Source organism: Octopus bimaculoides, chromosome 2, assembly GCF_046866305.1.
Source record: "Octopus bimaculoides isolate indiv1 chromosome 2, ASM4686630v1, whole genome shotgun sequence".
In the NCBI taxonomy this organism is placed as follows: Eukaryota; Metazoa; Mollusca; class Cephalopoda; order Octopoda; family Octopodidae; genus Octopus; species Octopus bimaculoides.
This window is the reverse complement of record NC_142929.1, coordinates 188,767,146-188,791,069: the sequence shown is the minus strand read 5'-3', so window position 1 is coordinate 188,791,069 and position 23,924 is coordinate 188,767,146. Positions and strand designations below refer to the sequence as shown.

The following is a 23,924-nucleotide window of genomic DNA, read 5'->3' as shown; positions in this document are numbered from 1 at the left end:
TGGTAACATGGACTGAACCTTGTGGTGGAGTCTAATTTAGAAACTTCCATCAAAACTTGATGTTCCAAATACCAGCTTAATAGTGAGTTATTTTACTAAATTCTCCATTTTCAAAATTAAGCAGTTTATTTCAACAGAAATAATATGGTAACAAAAGAGTTAAAGGATCATCTCAGATTGCAAAAAGAAACACCTGATATCTTCCATTTCCAAAAGTTTTCTCAACTCAGCTCAGCCTATCCCAGCCTTCATTCCCTTATCATTTGACACATTACTGTAAAACGCACACACACACACACATGCTTGCAGTGTACTGTTGCAGTATATTCCTGACATTTTTTGTTATATAATTGCCTTCAAGCTGCATCATTAAACTGAAGGTGGGATTGGCTTACAGAGTTACATAGTTGGGAGCGATACAGTTGCTGGATGATTGTGGTGATGATGTTAATAATAATAATAATAATAAATAGTATTAAGTGATGACACATCAGTGAGGAGCGTGATGTTGCTGATAATTGTATACAACACTCGTTAACTTGTTAGATTAGTTACTCTAAAATGTTTTTGTAATCTCTGTGTTTGTTATGTTAAAATATCAAACATAACTTTGAAGTATTCTAGCTGTTTGCTTATCAAGACAGTTATTAATTAATCAAGTCTTAATTAAGTGATCAGTATCTTGAGTTTAGTTTTTTAACTGTTTCACTGTTGTTTTACATTTTACATTTTTAGACTGACCACCATTTACAGACAAATGATGAAATAATAAGTAAAAGGGACTGCTGTATAGTTTGCTCAGATGGCTAGACATGGCAGCCAAATCTACCTCAAAACCATACCCAGCAACTGTTTTGAAAAAGAAAAAGGACACATTAGATAGTGTAGTCTTAGGTATAGTCTATCTAGAATTAAATTTAAAAAAAGAATGGGCTTGTCATAGTTGGAATGGCTTTGATTATTGGTCACTCCATTAAGGGTCAACTTAGGATTAAACAACAACAAAAAAATAATTTCAATATTTTATTACCAACGTCGCCTTCCTGGCACTTGTGCTAGTGGCACGTGAAAAGACATTCGAGCGAGTTCGTTGCCAGTGCCACTGGACTGGCTCCTGTGCAGGTGGCACGTAAAATACACCATTTTGAGCGTGGCCGTTGCCAGTACCTCCTGACTGGTCTTCGTGCCGGTGGCACGTAAAAGCACCCACTACACTGTCGAAGTGGTTATCATTAGGAAGGGCATCCAGTTGTAGAAACTCTGCCAAATCAGATTGGAGCTGGTATAGCCATCTGGTTCACCAGTCCTCAGTCAAATCGTCCAACCCATGCCAGCATGGAAAACGGACGTTAAACAATGATGATAATGATGATGATATATGATTATTTTGTGTCTTAACAAATTTGGGTTTTTGAATCCCCTGCTGACCCTTTGCCCTTATTTTTTCTTATCCTCACCTCGTGTGTTGAAAGTATGCTCTCACTCTCACTCAGTGGCTCTCAGCTGGGGTCCATATGACCCGGGGGGGGGGGGGGCTCTGTATAAGATTTTGGCAGGGTCCAAGCAAACAAAATAGTAAATTGGGGATCTAAGTATTTTAAGGGTCCTTGAAAAAAATTTTGCTTTAGGTGTATTTTTTGCAAGGGACAACAAAGTTTCTTTCTTTAATGTTTTAAATAGCTCAACATGCTTCCAACCACTGAAATGTGTTTTCTCAGAGATTTCTAGAACAAACCTATGCAAGAGAATGGGTGAAAAACAAAATAGGAATTTTGAAAGAAGTATTTTTAAAACTAGTTTTTAAAAACCGAATGGCTATGGGGGTCTGTCAAAGTAAAATAACCAAGAGGACAGTGCCCCTAAAGTTTGTAGAGTGTCCTGGACTAGTAACATCGATACACTTGATGTCCAGCTTCAGCATCTGGAGTCCAGCATCTTTCTCTCTCTTTGATCAGTGATATTAAGTTAATGTCTTGTTTCAACATTTGCAAGACATTTTCTTTTTGGCCAGCGATATTGATGTCCATCCCTCAACATCTGTAGGTCAATGTCTCCCGGACCAGTGACACTGGTGTGGCTGATGCCCAGTTGCAATGTTTGCAGGCAAAATATGGTCAGATCTGGTACAGACGCATTAACAGAATAAACTCTGTTGACGACACCCAATGGTCAGGTAACGGAGGCGGTATTAAATTAGGTGGACCATAAAATATATTTGGGAAGAGAATTTTTGTTTATTCTTAACAGAAGCAGTCATTTCCTGAATATCTTCCAAACCTCTTGGCATTCAGTAATACATTGTTTACACTGTGTCTGACCTCAGTGCTAATTATATCAGTTTAATTATTGATGTTCATCTGCTATCATATGCGAACCATCAGAAAGACCAATCTTGAAGTGATTCTGGCCTAGTTAGGCTGTTATAATCACCATTATCACAAATACAGCACTTCTTTACAAATCCACTCTTTAATCTGCAGCAAATGATACGGTGTCTCTGAAACGGCCAAACGCTCGTGATTTTGTGCATTCAAGGAGTTAAATTTACTGAAACATAAAACAGTGGAAGTCATTCATTACTTGTTGTGGATGTTGTTTAGATACAGTTTGAACCAGATCAAGCAGGTATTCATTATTTATTGTATTAAAATGATCTGAATTAAAACTTTCCATCGAAATTTTGTTAGTTTTTGTTTTAAACACCAATTTAATGATGACGAAATCATTTTACTGAATTTGTCATGAGAAAATTACTATTTTTAAATCTCACAATGAGAGATATTCAGCAACAGTACTTTGGAATAAAGTTTATTTACCAACATAACATGGCAGTCCTAGTTTAGGATGAATGTTGCTGTAATTGTTTTGAGCTGAGTAGGGGTGCTAGATTCCCTTGTTCAAAAATATGACACAGATCGTGTTGTATGGCCAGCTGGAGACGATATCTCCTGGGGCTAAATTACAGGATGCCATGTTATGTTGGCAAACAATCTGAATTTGTCATTTGTTTCAAAATTAACTGACCCAAGGTGATATATTTCAACAGAAATATAGTGATCATCATCATCATCATCATCATCGTTTAACGTCCGCTTTCCATGCTAGCATGGGTTGGACGATTTGACTGAGGACTGGTGAAACCGGATGGCAACACCAGGCTCCAATCTAATTTGGCAGAGTTTCTACAGCTGGATGCCCTTCCTAACGCCAACCACTCAGAGAGTGTAGTGGGTGCTTTTACGTGTCACCCGCACGAAAACGGCCACGCTCGAAATGGTGTCTTTTATGTGCCACCCGCACAAGCCAGTCCAGGGGCACTGGCAACGATCTCGCTCGAAAATCCTACGGGAGCCAGTCAGGCGGTACTGGCAACGGCCACGCTCAAAATGGTGCATCTCATGTGCCACCCGCACAAGAACCAGTCCAGGGGCACTGGCAACGATCTTACTTGGCTTGCCGGGTCTTCTCGCGCACAGCACATTTCCAAAGGTCTCAGTCAGTAGTCATCGCCTCGGTGAGGCCCAATGTACGAAGGTCTTGCCTCACCACCTCAGCCCAGGTCTTCCTGGGCCTACCTCTTCCACGGGTTCCCTCAACTGTTAGGGTGTGGCACTTTTTCACGCAGCTATCCTCATCCATTCTCACCACATGTCCATACCAGCGCAATCGTCTCTCTTGCACACCACAACTGATGCTTCTAATGTTCAGCTTTTCTCTCAAGATACTTACACTCTGACGGGTATTCACATTGACATTACACATCCAACGGAGCATACTGGCTTCATTCCTTGCGAGCTTACGTATGTCCTCAGCAGTTACAGCCCATGTTTCACTGCCATGTAGCATGGCTGTTCGTACGCATGCGTCATACAGTCTGCTTTTTACTCTGAGTGAGAGTCCCTTTGTCGCCAGCAGGGGTAAGAGCTCTCTAAACTTTGCCCAGGCTATTCTTATTCTAGCAGCTACACTTTCAGCGCACCCACCCCCACTACTAACTTGGTCGCCCAGATAGCGGAAGCTATCGACTACCTCTAGTTTTTCACCCTGGAATGAGATAGAAGTTGTTTCCTGTTTGTTTACAGTCTTTATTGCACCTGAACATCTGCCACAAACAAAAACTAACTTGCTAGTTAACCTGCCTTTGATGTTGCTGCACCTCTTATGTGTCCATCTTATAGAGTTACTACCTACTCCTTTTCTACATACTGAGCAGGGCCATCTACCTGAAGGGGTTTGTGTTTTATCTACCTTCCTACTTATTAGGATTTTGGTTTTAGCTGGGTTGACTCTAAGGCCCTTCAATTCTAGACCTTGCTTCCACACCTGAAACTTCTCCTCTAGTTCTGATAGTGACTCTGCAATTAGGGCAAGGTCATCAGCATAGAGGAGCTCCCAGGGGCAACCTGTCTTGAACTCCTCTGTGATTGCCTGGAGGACTATGATAAATAAGAGGGGGCTGAGGACGGAACCTTGGTGGACCCCTACCTCTACCCGGAATTCATTGCTGTACTCATTTCCAACCCTCACCTTACTGGCAGCATCTCTGTACATGGCTCGCACAGCTCTCACAAGGATCAAATCAAAACCATTCCTTCATCTTCACCATTGACATTTTTGTTACCAGCTGTTTGATTGGGTTGTTGGAATAATTTGTGTTGTGTTTGTCCTGATACACTACGCTCTTAGTTCAAATCTCATCATGGACATCTTTTGGAATTGATAAAGTACCACTCAAATATTGGAGTTCATCTCTGTCTCTTTCTCTCTCTCTCTCTCTCTCTCTCTTTCTCTCTCTCTCTATCTTTCTCTCTCTCTCTTTCTCTCTCTCTCTCTCTCTCTCTCTCTCTCTCCCTCCCTCTCTCTCACGTGGCTATATTAGAGAGGATCAAGAAGGGCTTGTTCACATAGTTCCCTAACCCCTTTGCCACTGCAATGTGGACTTCCTAATAAAGAAGAACATGGTCGTGTTTCCAATGAAGTAGAAATGGAAATGGATAAAGAAGTCTGTAAGACATTTAAAAAATGGTATTGCACAGTTTAAGATTTTGAAAAAATGTTCGCAATTAATTAAACTTAGCTTTATGGGTTGCCTTTCCATGGGACAGGCTGCATTTATATTTGATGGATATTTGTCCTCATCTTGTTTGTTGTTAAAACGTTTCAGCTGATATACCCTCCAGCCTTCATCAGGTGTCTTGGGGAAATTTAAAACCTGGGTTCTCATTCCTAAGGTATTTTTCGATATTATTATTGTTATTATTATTATTATTCGGGTCACTGCCTGGGGTTAGTAGCCCGCGCTCTTAACCACTATACCATATGCCCGTGGGCAAGGTGGTTAAGAGTACAGGCTACTAACTCCAAGATTCTGAGTTTGATTCCAGGCAGTGACCTGAATTATAATAATAATAATAATAATTAATAATAAGATGGAAAAATAACTTAGGGATGAGAACCCAGGTTCGAAATTTCCCCAAGACACCTGATGAAGGCTGGAGGGTATATCAACCGAAATGTGTTAACAACAAACAAGATGAGGACAAATATCCGTCAAATGTAAATAATGTACATAATTCCTCATCTCTTGAATATAGAACTGTAAATTCAAAGGTAGTCCATCTTCTATGTGGTTGTTCCTTAAGCTAGAAATAGCAAGGATGATGTGGGCTGTATTTGGAAGCCTATAACATACCAAGCAGGCATACCAACAAATTCACTGCTGAATTTCTTATTTCTTTCTGTTTTGTCAAATTATGTCAGTGTAGTGATTTGAGATAACCTGCTCTCTCCCCTCTTTCAGCTGATCTTCCAGTAACTTGAAATCATCTTCAGATTAGGGGAGGGTAATTTGAAGTGATTTCATCCTCATCCTTATCATTTCACATTATCCTCAAATCCTTTCTTAAATGCTCATCACCTTGCTGGGAAAATAAACTTTGTTTTCTGTGTGTGTGTGTGCGCGCATTAGGTGTACATGTGTACTTCACAGAGAAAGTGTTAAACTCTTTTACTCTTTTCAGTCATTTTGACTGCGGCCATGCTGGAGCACCACCTTTAAAAAAAGTGTGACGCTTACAGCACCTAGATTTCCCAAGCAGTCACCCATCTAAGTACTCACCAGGCTCAACGTCGCTTAACTTCGGTGATTGGACAAGAACCGGTGCTCTCAATGTGATATGGCCATAAGCCAACTTTGTTGGTTAAAGTGCATAAATATATTATTTTGTATAATAAATGTGTATGAAATATTTTGTTTTGTATAGAAATATATTTCATTTACATGTCTGTGTATTAATATATTTTTTGTATAATATGTGTTTTGATTGATAGTTTGTTATTAAAAAAACTGGAGACTCAGAATCTCTAATGTTTAGAGTGTTTGTTTTAAAGGAATCATAAAATTGTTAGTTATATGTATTAGAATCAACCGTAAATTTTCCAATACATCCCCTGTGTAACTTATTTCTTGTACATTTTAATATTAATAGTATTTAGATGCAGCACGGAATTTTGTCAGTGAACAGGTCATGGTCTCAAAGCGACGAAAATATTTTGACAAATTAAATTTAAATGTTGAAGTGAATCTAATGGTTTTTGTGTGTTTTTAAATGGCTTATAAACAACTTCCACGCTGCAGTACTAATAGCCTTATATAAATACACAACTACAGAGATCGGAAATGATATTCTTTTTTATTCTTGTTGTTAATATGGACCATCACAGAAACAGTGGAGGTTCCAGCAAAGAATTTAACTATTTGGAAATAAAGTAGAGATGGAAATAGATAGAGAAGGCTGTAAGACATTAAAAACTATGCTATCTCACAGTTTAAGATATTAAAAAAATGCTATCTCACAGTTTAAGATTTTGGAAAAATGTTTATAATTAATTAAACTTAATCATTTAGCTTTATGGGTTGCCTTTCCAGATACCAAGCTTTTTGGTTGCTTCTTGAGACACATAAGAATATGGTACACCTATTCTGTAAACCAGGAATCTTTAACATCAGTTCTGCATCTTTCCTTATGAGTATGCCATAATATTTTAAGTTCAAGTACTTTGTTGGGTCAATTTCCTAATGAGAGACCACCTGTAGGATTGTGGAGATGAGGTTCAATTTATTATTCAGTATTTCATTAAAATTTTGATGGTCTGCTGTAAGTGAACTACATATCTAAAAAAAGAAAATGGCCTCTGTTGTCGGCCATGGTCTGTTATAATGGCCAGGCATCTTCAACTTGAGGAGTGGAGTTGACAGACAGAAACTGAATGAAAGCCATTGTGTGTGTGTATGTATATACATCACCATCGTCGTTGTTTAATGTCCGTTTTCCATGCTGGCATGGGTTGGACGGTTTGACTGAGCACTGACAAGCCAGGAGGCTGCACCAGGCTCCAGTCTGATCTGACAAGGTTTCTACAGCTGGATGCCTTTCCTAATGCCAACCACTCAGAGAGTGTAGTGGGTGCTTTTACATGCCACTGGCATGAGGGCCAGTCAGACAGTACTGGCAATGATCATGCTTAAAAGGTGTTTTTTTACATGCCACCGGCAGAGGAACCAGTCAGTGACCCTGGCATCAATCACGCTCGGATGGTGCTTTTAATGTTCCACCGGCACAAGTGCCAATCAGGTGGTACTGTCATTGGCCATGTCAGCGATTTTGATTTCACTTGCCTCAACAGGTTTTCGCAAGCAAAGTTTATTGTCCAATGAATGAAGGGTACTCATAAGTGGGCTGGTTATACACCCCTGGCATAGGCCACGAGTTATGGTTCCACTTGGCTTGCCAGGTCTTCTCAAGCACAGCATATCTCCAAAGGTCTCGGTCACTAGTCATCACCTCTGTGAGATACAATTCAACACATGCAACTGCTAATCCAGACACGTTTTCTTCCCCACTCTCCATCTATTTTCTCTTCCATTTTTCCTGGGTGTCAAAGTAATACACCTTGTTTGTTGCTCCTTCACTTGTCTCTGTCTTTTGTTTTTTGTACAATTTTGAACCATATATGTACATATATGTATATGTGTGTGTGTGTACTATTGTGTACATATATACATACATATATTGTTTGTGCGTGTGTGTTTGTGTAGACATCGTATGATGGTCGTAGATGTGCATGATTGTCATATGAGTGAGGTTGTTAATTACTATACTTCTGTAAAATACAAGTCTAGGAGATTTACCCCCCCAAAGACAATTACCTCTGAGGATAACAGATGATGATTTAAAACTTCTTAATATATTGGAGAGGGGATAATTAACCAAGTGGGGTAATTGTTCTAGGAGGTAGTGGTCATCGGGGGGGGGGATTGTCCTGAGGTAGGGGGTAATTGTCCTGATACGGTAAAATACATGCCCAGCCATGGGAAAATATTTCCTTGTTTGGAAACAGGTGAGGGTTGGCAACAAGGCGGGCATCCAGCCATAGAAAATCTGTCTCAACAGATTCCATCTGATCCATGAAAGCATAGAAAAGTGGATATGAAATGATGATGATGATGATGATGATATATTTTAAACACTTACCATTTTACTATTTTGATTTCCTTTCAGATTCCTCATATACTCCAAATGTTTCAACTCTCTTGTAATACTTACATCAAGTACTGAAGAATGTGGCAGCTTCTGAGAGCCTGTGTCTTTCAGTTGAATCACCAAACATACCAGGTAAGTTACAGGTATTCTTTTATCCTTTTACTTGTTTGTCATTTGACTGTCGCCATGCTACGGCACCGCCTTTGGTCAAGCAATTCGACTCCAGGGCTTATTCTTTGTAAGACTAGTATTTATTCTATTGGTTCTTTTGCTGAACTGCTAAGTTACAAGTACAGTTGTCAAGCAATGGTGGTGGGGACAAACCCACACATACACACACGATGGGCTACTTTCAGTTTCCGTCAATCAAATCCACTCGCAACGCTTTGGTCGGCCCGAGGCTATAGTAGAAGACACTTGCCCAAGGTTCCACACAGTGGGATGCTTTCTTTGCTAGCCTGAGCTGGTTGGGTTGCCACAGACAGTCAATACATATTTGGTGGTACCTACTTGAAATGGATTAGAAGGCCTGCAGTCTGTTTGTTTCATTTTTGGCTGAGTTTCTACTGCTGGATGTCCTTTCTAACACCAACCTCCTTTACAGAGTGTACTGGATACTTTTTCATGGCATCAACACCAGAGAGGTCGCCATGTCCTGGACAAGACTAAAAGCACCTCATTTCCTTACACTTTGCAGAATGTATTGAATGCATTTTTTTGCAATGGTTGGCACTCCATCGGTTATGACGACGAGGGTTCCAGTTGATCCGATCAACGAAACAGCCTGCTCGTGAAATTAATGTGCAAGTGGCTGAGCACTCCACAGACACGTGTACCCTTAACATAGTTCTCGGGGAGATTCAGTGTGACACAGTGTGGCAAGGCTGGCCCTTTGAATTACAGGCACAACAGAAACAGGAAATAAGAGAAAGTTGTGGTGGAAGAGTACAGCAGGGTTTGCCACCACCTCTGCCAGAGCCTCGTGGAACTTTAGGTGTTTTCGCTCAATAAACACTCACAATGCCCAGTATGGGAATCGAAACCGCAATCCTATGACTGCAAGTCCGCTGCCTTAACCACTGGGCCATTGCAACACCAGCACAAAAGAGGTCATCGTGTTCTCAATGTGACTATTAGTATTCAATTACCCAGAAAGCTCATAAGAAGTAATTAGTAGCTAATTGATCAAATCAACAGTGGAGGTGAGTGTTATGAAAGCATTGTTACCAGAATAAGGATGGTTGGAAATTTTCCAGGGAGACATTAACCTCTGTTGACTGCAGAGGGATTCTCTCTGCCTCTCCTTGTCAAGTGTAGATGCTATGATGCTGGTGTCCGAAGTGTGATCATACATAGTAGTGAAACATGGATGGTGAAAGCTGAGGATGTGTATTGGCAGGAAAGAAATGATGCGAATCTGGTCTGTTGGGTGTTTAATGTGACTGACAGAACTCAGGTGTGACAAAAGGAATACTGGGCATTAGAGGAATCAGATGCAGTGTATAGGAGAGGAGATGGCTCTCAGAATTCCTCCTGTCGGTTATCTGCATAGTGTTGCTCTATTGGTGATGTGCCCTTAATTCCTAGATCGAGCACTTAATCATGTAGTTTCATGAGTTGCCTTTCCATGGGACAGGTTGCATGTTTGGCTGCCTGTGAATCAGCTGACTATAGTGCTGACTGTGAGTAAGAAATTCACAGTAGAAAGCCTCCATTAAAGCTATGTACTGACCAGGCAAGAGGGCTGTGGTAGACTTGTATTATTGATGAATAGGAAATCTAATCAGAATGTATTGGGGCTGTTGTTATGGTAACAGAGCTAAAGCATGCAGAGTGAAGCTGGTTGGCACAGATTGACTTTGCACTCTGTCGCCCATGCACACTAAGTTATAATGTTCTTGCTCAGACCCATCATTTATAGGGGTGCCTGGAAGTAAAGGGTGTGATAATGTTGTCTCCAAAAAGACAGAATGGACAGTTGTGTACGAAATGATGCAAGTGGAAGAGAACTGCTGAAGAGGAAGGCTGAAGATGACATGGGTAGCAAGAAAGGGGTTGAGGGCTTTCTCTCAGATACGGGGCCTCACTAAGTAGATAATGCTGGAGCACAACATGTGGACAGGTGTTGAAACAGACCCATACAGTCCACACCAGTACAGAAAAGTGGCTGTAAAACAATAATGTTTCATACTGCCATCATCATTATTATTATTATTATTATTATTATTATTTTTATTTTTATTATTTTATTATTATGTGAGGGTATATGGCTTAGTGGTTGCTCTCACAATCTAATAATCATGATTTCAGTTCCAAGACTGGGTGGTGTGTTGTGTTCTTGCTCTGCGATCTCTTCCATACCTGACTCATGGCGCACAGTGCACCTGTTCAGACAATGTTGATTTGATGGAGCGAGTGAGCAAATGTGCTGCATGGGCATTTGATCAATATAAACAAATCGTTTGTACGGGTCGTTTGGCAAAAGCTGAATGCTCATCTGTTGTCTTTGACAAGAGAGTCCATTATCATCATCATCATCATCATTATTATTATTATTAAGGCGGCAAGCTGCCAGAATCGTTAGCACGCCGGGCGAAGTGCTTAGCAGTATTTTGTCTGCCATTACGTTCTAAGTTCAAATTCCGCCGAGGTTGACTTTGCCTTTCATCCTTTCAGGGCCGATTAAATAAGTACCAGTTATGCACTGGGGTTGTTATTATCGACTTAGTCCTTTTGTCTGTCCTTCTTTGCCCCCTTTATGTTTGAGGGTGGATGCTTCAAGAGTGTAGCTACGAGAATTAGGATGGGCAATGTTCAGAGTGCTCCTACCTCTGTTGGTACCAAAGGGCCTCTCTCTCAGAGTGAAAGACAGATTGTACGATGCCTGTGTGCAAACAGCTATGCCACACGACAGTGAAACATGGGCTGTGACTGCTGAGGACGTATGTAAGCTTGAAAGAAGATGTAGTAAAGAAGATACATAGCTACTTCAGTAGGAGAAAAAAAGAGGAGAGAGAGGGCAGGATGTTGAGCCTTCTTATCAAATACAAGGGCTATCATAAGCTTGCATTCAGCCACAAAATTATGTCTGGGCTTCTTGACATGTCCTGACATGTTGTGAGATCTTTGTAAAAGAAAGAGGCTCATAACTATGTCCGGGGTGTTTTGTTTTTTTAGATTAAGAGAAACAGGTGAGGGTTGGCAACAGGAAGGGTATCCAGCCATAGAAAATCTGCTCCAACAAATTTTGTTTGATGTTCTTCCTAATGCCAGTCCCTTTACAGAGTATACTGGGTGCTTTTTGTATGGTTAGAAAGGTCACCAAGTACTCACAAGACCCCTCAATATGATTATTATTTCCTTTAGTAGCTCTGTAGTACAAATGTCTTGTTTTCATAAGTTTTGAATTAAAATCTTCCACCAAACCTTAATCACAATTTATGTTCCTAACACTGACTGAATGATAACTAAGTTATTTTACTAAATTCTATGTTATATTTAAAGTAATTGAAAGAAACACAGAACATCTTAAAATAAATACAGTAACGAAAAGGTTAAACAACAGTAGCGATGATATTAATATATTGACATCTGGTCATTTTTTTCATCCATTGACACTAATAAAATCGAAAACAGTATTTTCCAAAGTGATTTCTGTGAAAAAAATTCAAAGGTTTTGATCTTTCGGTAATCAAATTAACCGAAATATCAAGGTACCGACCAGACTATCAGATGCTGTTTCATGGTGATCACTATGTGGGTTTGCATTGTTTTAGCTTTCAAATGATGCCACTCAGCTGGCTAGGCGAACAGGCCAACATTCACCCCTGATTGGAAGGCTCTTCTCTCACAGGGTGACCCATTCACAGCTGAGTGGACTGGAGCAGCATAAAATGAAGTGTTTTGCTCAAGAACACAGCATGCCATCCAATCTGGGAATCACACCCATGGTCTAGTGATTATGAGGCCAATGATATTCTATTCACATATTTCCTACATGAATCAATTCTCTCTGTAAACCAGTTTTTGTTTCATTCAATCTTTAACTAAAATTAAGGTGATAGAGGTTCTCTTTAAAATATAGGTTTGCCATCTGTGTTTTGGAAAATGGTTTTACCAATCATCCCCCTCCTGATTCCACCCCCAAATAACCCTGCATCTTACATAATACTTCTGGCTCTTCTGATCTCATTGCTCTCTCTTCTGAATCCCTCTATGGCCACCTCAACAAATGCACTTAGTGAGTTCTCTCTTTTACTTGTTTCAGTCATTTGACTGCGGCCATGCTGGAGCACCGCTTTTAGTCGAGCAAATCGACCCCAGGACTTATTCTTTGGAAGCCTAGTACTTATTCTATCGGTCTCTTTTGCCGAACCGCTATGTTACGGGGACGTAAACACGCCAGCATCGGTTGTCAAGCGATGTTGGTGGGACAAACACACACACACACACACACACACATACGTATATATATATATATATATATATATATATATATATATATATATATATATATATATATATATACACACATATATACGACAGGCTTCTTTCAGTTTCCGTCTACCAAATCCACTCACAAGGCTTTGGTCAGCCCAAGGCTATAGTAGAAGACACTTGGCAAAGGTGCCACGCAGTGGGAATGAACCCGGAACCATGTGGTTGGTAAGCAAGCTACTTACCACACAGCCACTCCTGCGCCTCTCTCTACATTTACATTCCTGTTCCTTTCTCCCATTTCTGTTGTTGCTCTCTCTTTCTCCTGCCCCCCCCCCTTCTCTCTTCCCTTCTCTACATGTAATAGGTTACCAGTTACTCATTATATTACCTGTGTCCAAGACCTGATCCCGGCACCTTCCTCCTGTGCTGCTGTCAAGACAGCTGATAAATTACATTCTCTCTCAGGTGACAGATGAGTCAGACAACCAATCTAGAACTTGTACAACAAAAATGCACCCACTGCACACTTTACAGTGGTTATCATATGAACTATGAAAGCATAGGTTTGTGAGGTCCCCCTTAATCCAGTCTCGTTAAGGGTCATTTGACCTCACTAGTGTTGCAGTGTATGGGAGCAGCAGCTCCTACTAAAAAAAATGGATCAAGTCATGATGACCCAACACACGCAGTGTAGAAAGCAAATGTAAAATAATGAAGATGGTGTCATGTATCCTGTTGTTACAAGTTAGATATTTTTGTGTGACAGTGTTTGCTAAGTGATTATATAATTTACCAGCTGGCTCTGTGCCATCAGAAATGACACCTAATTGTAGTATTATATTTGTTTTATATCCTTGATACACTCGGGCGATAATTATTTTCTCTAATGAGTTTGTATAGGTGTGTGTGATTGTAATAATTATTTTTAACAAAAAGACAGAATATGGATGGTAAATCAAATTAATATGCGTGTCAATGTTATCTACTGGTTGTCTTTTGAGATGTGACAACGATCATCATTTGTTACTGAAAGAACGCTGGTTAGTTTATGTATAGTTACTGGGTAAAAATTTCTTAATATAAATAAATTAATGACATGTATAAACTGTTAAATTAAGATGTGTATTTATAATATACCTTTCAACTGCAGTCGTTTTATACTCTTGATACACTCAGGTAATAATTATTTTCTCTAATGAGCTTGTATATGTTTGTATAGGTGTGTGTGATTGTAATAATTATTTTTAACAAAACAGAATATGGATGGTAATTGAAATTAATACACATGTCGATGTTATCTAGTGGTTGTCTTTTGAGATGTAACATCGATCACCGCTTGTTACTGAAAGAACGCTGGTTCACACATACAAATATTCACATACTTCTTCATACTGCTAGGAATAGCACGCTCAAAATGGTGTTTTTTACGTGCCACCTGCACAGGAGCCAGTCCAGCAGCACTGGCAACGATCTCGCTCGAATGTATTTTCACGTGCCACCGGCACAAGTGCCAGTAAGGTGATGCTGGTAACGATCACGCTCAAATAGTGCTATTTATGTGCCACTGGAACAGAAGCCAGACAGCTTCTCTGGCAATGATCACACTCGGTCGGTGCTTGTACCATCTCGATTTCGATTTCACATGCCCCAACAGGTCTTCGCAAGCCGAGTTTAGTGTCCAATGAAGGAAAGGTACGCATAAGTGGGCTGGCTACACCCCTGACAGAGGCCTCGGATTATGGTCTCACTTGGCTTGCCGGGTCTTCTCACACACTGCATATTTCCAAAGGTCTCGGTCACAAGTCATTGCCTTGGTGAGGCCTAATGTTCAAAGGTAGTGCTTCACCACCTCATTCCAGGTCTTCCTGGGTCTACCTCTTCCACAGATTCCCTCAACCGCTAGGGTGTGGCACTTTTTCTCACAGCTATCCTCATCCATTCTCGCCATGTAACCATACCAGTGCAATCGTCTCTCTTGCACATCACATCTGATGCTTCTTAGGTCCAACTTTTCTCTCAAGGCACTTATACTCTGTCGAGTATGGACACTGACATTACACATCCAGCGGAACATACTGGCTTCACTCCTTGCAAGCTTACACATGTCCTCAGCAGTCACAGCCCATGTTTCACTGCCATGTAGCATGGCTGTTCATACACATACGTCATACAGTCTGCCTTTTACTCTGAGTGAGAGGCCCTTTGTCACCAGCAGAGGTAAGAGCTCTCTGTACTTTGCCCAGGCTATTCTTATTCTAGCAGCTACACTTTCAGCGCACCCACCCCCACTACTAACTTGGTCACCTAGGTAATGGAAGCTATCAACTACATCTAGTTTTTCTTCCTGGAATGTGGCAGAAGTTGTTTTCTGCACATTTTCAGTGTTTATTGCTCCTGAGCATCTGCCACATACAAAAACTAACTTCCCAGTTAGCCTTCCTTTGATATTGCTAAACAATTAGATTTTGAAAAAATTAAAAGCGAAGTTTTTTAAAAGAATATTTGCATAGTATTCAAATACAAGGGGCATTTTCCTTCTGTCTTCTATGCTGGCATGGGTTGGATGGTTCAACTGGGGTCTGGGGAGCCAGGAGGCCGCACCAGGCTCCAATCTGATCTGGCTGTGTTTCTGCAGCTGGATGCCCTTCCTAATGCCAATCACTCCAAGAGTGTTGTGGGTGCTTTTTATGTGCTAGCGGCACAGGAGCTAGTCAGGCGGTACTGGCATCGGCCATGTTTGGATGGTGCTTTTTACGTGCTACTGGCACAAGAGCCAGTTGAGGCAGGGAGGCTGACATTGATCATGTTCAGATGGTACTTTTTACATGCCACCAGTATGGGGAGCCATATATATATGTGTGTTTGTGTGTCTGTTTGTCCTCCCACCATCGCTTGACAACTGATGCTGGTGTGCTTATGTCCTTGTAACTTAGTGGTTTAGCAAAAGAGACAGATAGAATAAGTATTAGGCTTACAAAGAATAAGTCCTGGGGTTGATTTGTTTGATTAAAGGTGGTGCTCCAACATGGCCGCAGTGAAAATGACTGAAACGCATTAAAAGAAAAAAGAAGGAAAGAAAAATTCAGATGCTGTGAAAATGCTTTGTCCTATTTTGCTATCAAACTAATTTATATTTCATTTAAGGACCAACTTGTCCTATTTATCGTTATTATTCTTATTTCGCTTGTCTCTTGCTGCTTTCTTGTACTATTGTTGTTTAGAGGAACTGATTTCTAGAAATGTCACCAAAATTGTCTCTTGGAAAAAAAACAAAACAAAAAGGCACACACACACACACAAAAATAAAGGCAAAAATTTGTAAAATTGTTATATGAGGGAATATTTCAGATAGTATTTGGGTTTATTTTTCATTCTCTCTGCTGGGAAAGGTCATCTGCTTCGCTAGCTTTTTCAGCTCCTCCTCACAACATCAACTCAACTACTATTGCTAACAGTTTAATGGAGCAGGAAGTCATTAATACAGCAAATGGTTAGCTTTTTTTGTTGTCTTTTTTTTGGTTTAGTTTTGTTTGTTTCTTTTTATTATTATTTTTTCTTTTTTTGCCAGATAGACAGCAACAGAGGCCTTGCTTTTTAAGCGATGAGTCTCAGTGACCTTCAGCTAGTTATTTGGCAGTGTTGTTGTTGAACGGCGACGAACTTTCTCCACGATATTGCTGCTGTCGCTGCTGCTTCTGAAGTGATGTCGCTGCTACGTATGAACTCTGCGTAAGTAGAACCAAAATTCTTTAGGTTACATTGGATGTAAAAGCGGGGGAGATTCTATTTTGTTGCACGTTTAACCAGACAATGTAAACATTTCCATTATTTCACTACCGAGTAGTAGAGTGATGGATTTAAATGGAAGATTTCTCATACAAGAACCTGTATTCTTCTCCTGAGCTTCAGATGTGTGTGAAAAACTTTTGAAATATTTCTTGATATCAGTTTAAATGGATTATTCTATTGTAAATATTTGAAGTGTATTCTTTGCATAATAAGATACAAACATGTGGACAAATAGATTTTAAAGTTACATAAAATTTTTATATCTTCATAAATTTTGTGAATTGCAATTTTTGTTTTACTTTGATAATATTTTAGTTTTTTTTTTGTGTGTGTGTCAATTTAATGTGGAATTGATTGTCTTTTTGTTGAATTTTCTTTTATTAACATTCATCATTAAATGTATTCGAGATTATAAAGAGATAAGTTTGTAATATGAGCATTTAATGTGATACAAATGTGTGTGTGTGTGTACATCTGCCATTCTCACTAGCTGATGTTGGGATGATTTTTTTTGTCTCCTTCCTATAGATATTGTTTTTAAACACAGGATACCCAAAGATTTTATCTTAGAGGAAAATCACAGCAACTTGCCTGTCAACAGTGTATATACATTAAGTATGATACATAAATAGCTATTTTAATCTAATATTGTTTCAGTTGCATTCACCAGATTATACTCACACGCTTGCACATACACACATTATTGTCCTCAAGTATTTATCTTTCTTTGCCATGTTGGAGATACAGCGACACTGCTAACTTTTTAGGCTTGTTAAATTATCATCTGTTATTGGACATGTTTATTTTTTCTACCCCTATATTTTTATATTTTTCTTATTGTGTTAACAACATACACCTTTATATACCCCTAATAACATTTCACACTGTTTTTGTCTCAACCCCTTTCCTATAATTCTATAACATTAAGTCTTATAAATTCTGTCCTGTCTGTTTTGCTGTGTGATGCGTTGTCTTTTAACAACAGAAGTCTATCTCGATTTGTGTATCCCAGTAGTAACTTCTATTTACAACAGATGTATTTTAGATTGTGTGTGTCTAACACTTGTTTTGTAAGCAGTGGACTGATGCTGAAAATCCACCCACTGTTTCACTGCAAGATGTATGAACCACTTCTAACTTTATTTTTATCTCCTGTCATCCTATTAAAATGTTTATCAGCAGTTCTGCTGCAACTCTAAAGATTTCCTAGCCAGCCCTTCAATGAAAATATAGCAACCAGCGTATGAGAGGACTGAACTAGATTGTTAATAAGCCTTACTACTACTATTAGCCATAGTCGCTCTTCAATCTACCTGTGAAAATAACTCAAGTTGTTGTTATTGTTAAACCCCTGGTCAATCCTGATGAATAGTCATGTGATCAATGGCACTCCAGCCATGGTTATCCAATCTGTTTAGGTATATTCTTCTACTCTTTTACTTGTTTCAGATATTTGACTGCAGTCATGCTGGGGCACTGCCTTTAGTCGAATAAATTGATCCCAGGACTAATTCTTTGTAAGCCCAGTATTTATTCTATTGGTCTCTTTTGCTGAACCACTAAGTTACAAGGACATAAACACACCAATATCAGTTGTCAAGTGATTGTGGGGGTGACTGGACAAACACAGTCACACAGATACATACATATATATGTGTGTGTGTGTGTATATATATATATATATATATATATATATATATATATATATATGATGGGCTTCTTTCAGTTTCTGCCTACCAAATCCACTCACAGGGCTTTGGTCGGCCTGAGGCTAGAGTAGGACATACTTGCCCAAGGTGCCACACAGTGTGACTGAACCCCAAACCATGTGGTTGGGAAGCAAGCTTCTTACCACACAGCCACTCCTGTGCCAAGGATTACATTAGCTATTGTAACCTTCCTTAGCTGTTTCGTTAAATTATTTCTGTTGAAACACACTGCCTTTGTTTCAATTAATTTTCGTAAATAACGAAGAATTTAGTAAAATAACTTTATTAATTAAGCTGGCAATTTGGAACATAAATTAATCAGAAATTTCGATGGAAGGTTTTAATTTAAATTACTCACTTTGGAAAAGTTTGTATCAGAACCAGTGGCAGTCTTAGGTGTGTTGGAATCAAGTGTTAACACACTTTTGGTACCATATTTCTGATGAAATTTTCTCCTTTTGTTTTAACTAATATTTAAAATAATTAAGAATTTAGCAAAATAGCTTTGTTGTTATTAAGATGGTGTTTGGAACATGAATTAACACGAAATTTTGGTGGATGGTTTTTCAGTTTGTTTCATTTTAATAGAGGAAGTTTGTATCATTGGAACCAGAAGCAGTCTCAGGTGGTTTGGTGTCAAAAGGGTTAAGCAAGTTGAGTGTGATTCGAAGATGGTTTTGTAGTTATTTCTAGGAAGTTATGTGATCACATAGAAGACACTTCATTATTTTGAAAATGTGTCAACTTTTTTTCATGTCCTGTTTGAATGGTTTGCTTTAGAAAGAAAATCCAGCTTCATCATTATCATCATTGGTTAACGTCCGCTTTCCATGCTCCCATGGATTTGACGGTTTGACTGAGGGCTGGCGAGCTAGAAGGCTGCACTAGTCTCCAATCTGATCTGGCAAAGTTTCTACAGCTGGATGCTCTTCCTAATGCCAACCACTCTGAGAGTGTAGTGGATGCTTTTACGTGCCACTGGCATGAGGGCCAGTCAGGCGGTACTGGCATCGGCCACGCTGAAAAGGTGCTTTTTACGTGCCACCTGCACAGGAGCCAGTCCGGCGGCACTGGTAATGACTACGCTCGAATGGTGCTTTTTTTATGTGCCACGGCACGGGAGCCAGTCTGATTTTTGTAAAGATGTTTATTGATGAATAACTGAAATAAAGGAAAGAAATTCGTTCTCCTCTGTTTTCTTTCTCACTCTCTAATTCATTCTCCTTTGTTTTCTACCTGGAGTATCCATGTATCTACTCTACAGCAAGACAACAGCATCTGTCCCCTCTATACTTTAAATCTCTCAGCTAGCACAGTCCCACATTCCTTCACTTCTACTCCCCTCTCCCAGTTGAGGGGTTATTGTCTTGCAGAGTACTTGGTGACCCTGTTAGTACTGATGCCACATAAAAAGCTCCCCGTACACTCTGCAAAGTGTTTGGCATTAGGAAGGGTATCCAGATGTAGAAACCATATCAAAACACTTGCCTAAGGAACCACATAGTGGGACTGAACTTGGAACCATGAGGCTGGAAAGCAAGCGTCTTACCACACAGCCACGCCTGCACCTATCCGTATGTGTTATTGTGTTCTTGCCTTGATGTTGTGTGAAAATTGTAAACAAGTGTCACCATCATGCAAGTATCCTTTCTTTTGAGTCTTGTGTGAAAACATGTCTGGTCATGGTGTAACATTACCTTATTTGGAAACATGTAAGGGTGGATACAGGAAATGGGGGGAAAGCAGGCTGTAGAAAATCTGTGTTCACAGATTCCATCTGATCCATGCAAGCATAGAAAAGTGGATGTTAAACATTGATGATAATGGTGTGTGATATGAAATTTTCAGATTCTCAAAGACTGACTGGAATGAGAATTATACTCCATTTCGATAAGGCTCACTGTCCCAACCATTATAATTCATCCTATCAGGGTGGCTGAGGAGTCATCTTGTTTTCCTTCTTCTCTCCTCTCTGCAAGTAATACAAAAAGCAAAACAGGATTTTGAGTGAAATTTTAACAATTCAGACTTGGATACTTTCTCTTGCATTTATTGTCTCCATGACAATACAGGGTGCAGCAGAAGTAATTTGACAGATATTTGTCCTCATCTTGTTTGTTGTTAACAATGTTTCGGCTGGTGTACTCCCCAGCTTTCTTCAGCTTTCATCATAACATCGTGGGGTCAGTTACTTTTCTAGGAGTTGAGTTGTCTCCTTCAACAAGTCATTTCATTTCACATTGCTAGAGTCTGTTCAAGTGTAAACACTTGAGTACAGCTGGTGCTGTCCTCTCTCTCTTCTTCCGGCTGTCACATACTCGAGCTCTGTTGGGATGACAGTAGGAAGGTCAACAGAGTCATTATGTCTATTCATGACTACGTGGGTTTCTAAAACAATTAATCATAATGTGGTAGCTTGTACCACTTGTAACAGCTATGTATATGTGTGTGTGTATGAGATTGTAGTCATGGCCAATGCCAGTGTCACATAACTGGCCCATTTAAAAAAGCACCCTTCAATCATTAGGCAATATGCCATGTTTGTGAAAACCTGTTGAACCAAGTGAAATTGTAGTCCTGGCCAATGACAGTGCTGCCTGACTGGCACCTGTGCCGGTGGCATGTACAAAGCACCATTCGAGCGTGGCCAATGCCAGTGCTGCCTGACTGGCTTTCATGCTGGTGGAATATAAAAGCATCCACTATATTCTTGCTAAATCAGATTGGAGCCTGGTGCTGCCTCCTGGCTTGCCAGTTCTCAGTGAAAGCGGACATTAAACGACAATGATGATCATTCCACAGAATCCTCCAAAACTAGAGTCCAGTACCTAAGCATTGTCCAAGCCTAATTAGGTTATCTATGAAGAAAATCAAATAATACCAAAGTAAGCCGTCACCACAGATTTTGAATCCATGAACACTTTCCACTATACAAGAATGAAGGACAACCCAGAAGAATATGGCTAAAATATAAGAAATTCATGATCAAGCATAACATGTGCATACCCATCATCAGCTGCCCAAACAAATATCACTGTGGTTTTGACACTTGGGCCATACCATCATTATTACAGATGTTGTCATTCTGATTATTCTTGGGGTCTGTTTTCACATGTTTGCTTGAGTTGGATAGTTTTTTTTTCAGCACAGAATCTTTCCACTCATTGAAATTATTTGTCATCCTTTTTTATTCATTTTCCACCTTCTTCTTCATGAGTTTTGATCTCTTGCGATAAGTAAGTCTAAGCACTTTCCATCAGCAAACCTGTCTCAACAATCGTTAAAACATTTATTTACATATTTCTCAATGCTTCTACATTTATATTCTAAATGTAAACACTCACTCACCTGCTTGAGAGATTAAAGCCTTTCAATTTGATGGAAATGAAACAAAAGGTTACTCAGGTGCAATTGATAACACATCAATCGTGTTACAGAAGATGCATGGTTTGGGTCTTGCAAGGTAGCTTTCGGCCAGTTTTCTTCCAAGGAGTTTTTAACCTAATTTATTACAAACTACCATTAAAGTTGTATTTGCTTCAAGATACATTGTTAAATGACTTATTCTATATATTTCTCAACATGCCATATGCCCCTAGGCATATGGCGTAGTGGTTGAGAGCGCGGGCTACTAACCTCAAGATTCCAAGTTCAATTCCAAGCAGTGACCTGAATAATAATAATAATAATGATAATAATAATATTGAAAAATACCTTAGGAATGAGAACCCAGGTTCGAAATTTCCCCAAGGCACCTGATGAAGGCTGGAGGGTATATCAGCTGAAATGCTGTGTTAACAACAAACAAGATGACAAATATCCGTCAAATGTAAATAATGTATTTCATCTTTATTTTAAGTATGAATATTTAATATCTTGCTTGATAATAAAGCCTCTAATTGGGTGAAAGAGCAGGGCAGATAGTTATTTTGGTGTAGTTGTTAGCACACCTATCATTGATAGCAAGTCTACAGGTAACTTTTGGCCATATTTGCTTCAAGAGTCTCCATTTAATGACTGGATTAGTAATTCTTTGTTTTCTTTTTTATCAAGTGTTTGTCTAATGATAACTGAAAGCCTAAGGGAGATTCCACAGCTGCCATCCAAACATCCAAAGTGCCAGATGATGTGGTTATTTCAACATAAAGTGAGTACTACTAAACGTTTTTTAATGATCATTAAGTCATAGGAATGGTCCTTTTTTTCATGGAATAAGTGGTAAATAAAGAACAAAAATAACAGTTTAGTACCTATATTTTGATTGAGAAGAAGTTTGTTTCCTGACCGCGTAGTTTGGAGTTCAGTTCCACTGCATGGCACTTTGGGTAAGTGTCTTCTACTGTAGCCTTGGGCCGACCAAAGCCTTGTGAGTGCATTTGGTGGACTAAACCTGAAAGAAGCCCATCCTATATGTCATCATCATCATTTAATGTTCGCTTTTCCATGTTTGCTTGGGTCAGACAGAATTTGTTGAGGCAAATTTTTTTTATGGCTGGATGCCTTTCCTGTCATCAACCCTCACCTGTTTCCAAGTAAATTGATATTTTCCCATGATCAGATGGTGAGACAGGGCTTCCAGGGAAGACTGAAAACAACCGACGTTATTTTATGGTGTTGCTCATTTACAATCATCAGGTGATGCCAAGACAGGGATCACACACACACACACACACACACACAGAGCAGGCTTCTTTCAGTTTCCATCTACTGAATCCACTCACAAGGCTTTGGTCGGCTGGAGGCTAAAGTAGAAGACACTTGTGCTAAGTGCTATGCAGCAGGACTGAACTCAGACCCATGATTGGGAAGCAAGCTTCTGATACACAATCCTCCCTCTGTGTGTGTGTGTGTGTGTTTGAGTGTGTGTCTCCTGGTCTTGGCATTGTGGGTTAGTTGTAAACGAGCATCTCCATCATTCAAACAGTGGTGTTTGTTTTTGCCATATTCACTAGTAACATGTCTGGCCAAGGGAAAAAAAAATACCCTGCTTGGAATCAGTAAGGTTTGGTGACAGGAAAGGCATCTGGCTGTAAAAAAAATCTTTCTCATGAAATTTCATCTGACCCATGCAAGATTAGAAAAGTAGACATTAAAACAATGATGATGATATATTTTCTGCTCACTTCTGTATCTAAGACTCACAGCTGGTTATGTCTACTGACTAAAGTGGTGTTGGTTTGTATTTAGTAACACTGAGTTCCTGGAAAACATACTTGGCTTTCAATGATGCTATCAACCCAACCCACTGTTATCCGAGCTGTAGAGTTTATTACGTCAGCTTGTTTAGCCCTAATAATTACCAACTTTAGAAGTACTTGACCCATATTTACCATGGGCCAGGGAAAAAATAAAGTTATTAGAAAGCCATTTCAATTTATTTCTTGTAGAAAATGGATATTTCCTTCACGGCAGTTCATGGCTCTCTCATTAATGAATAATTTTA

The 23,924-nt window shown here is 39.6% G+C and overlaps 1 protein-coding gene and 1 pseudogene across 5 annotated transcripts in view; one reads left to right on the top strand and one right to left on the bottom strand.

Moving 5' to 3' along the window:
- LOC106883263 (uncharacterized) overlaps positions 1 to 23,924 on the top strand; it is a 54,075-nt gene that overhangs the window by 25,553 nt on the left and 4,598 nt on the right. For 2 of the 5 annotated variants that reach the window (XM_052965790.2, XM_052965791.2), the window contains exons 2-4: positions 8,562 to 8,675; positions 16,556 to 16,712; positions 22,535 to 22,628. The gene's annotated coding sequence lies outside the window, so the exon portion shown is untranslated. Of the gene's footprint in view, positions 1 to 8,561; positions 8,676 to 16,451; positions 16,474 to 16,551; positions 16,713 to 22,534; positions 22,629 to 23,924 lie in introns of those variants that run through there. The other 3 variants (XM_052965788.2, XM_052965789.2, XM_052965792.2) reach the window with 2 other exon arrangements.
- On the bottom strand, positions 6,070 to 6,188 carry LOC128247196 (5S ribosomal RNA; annotated as a pseudogene).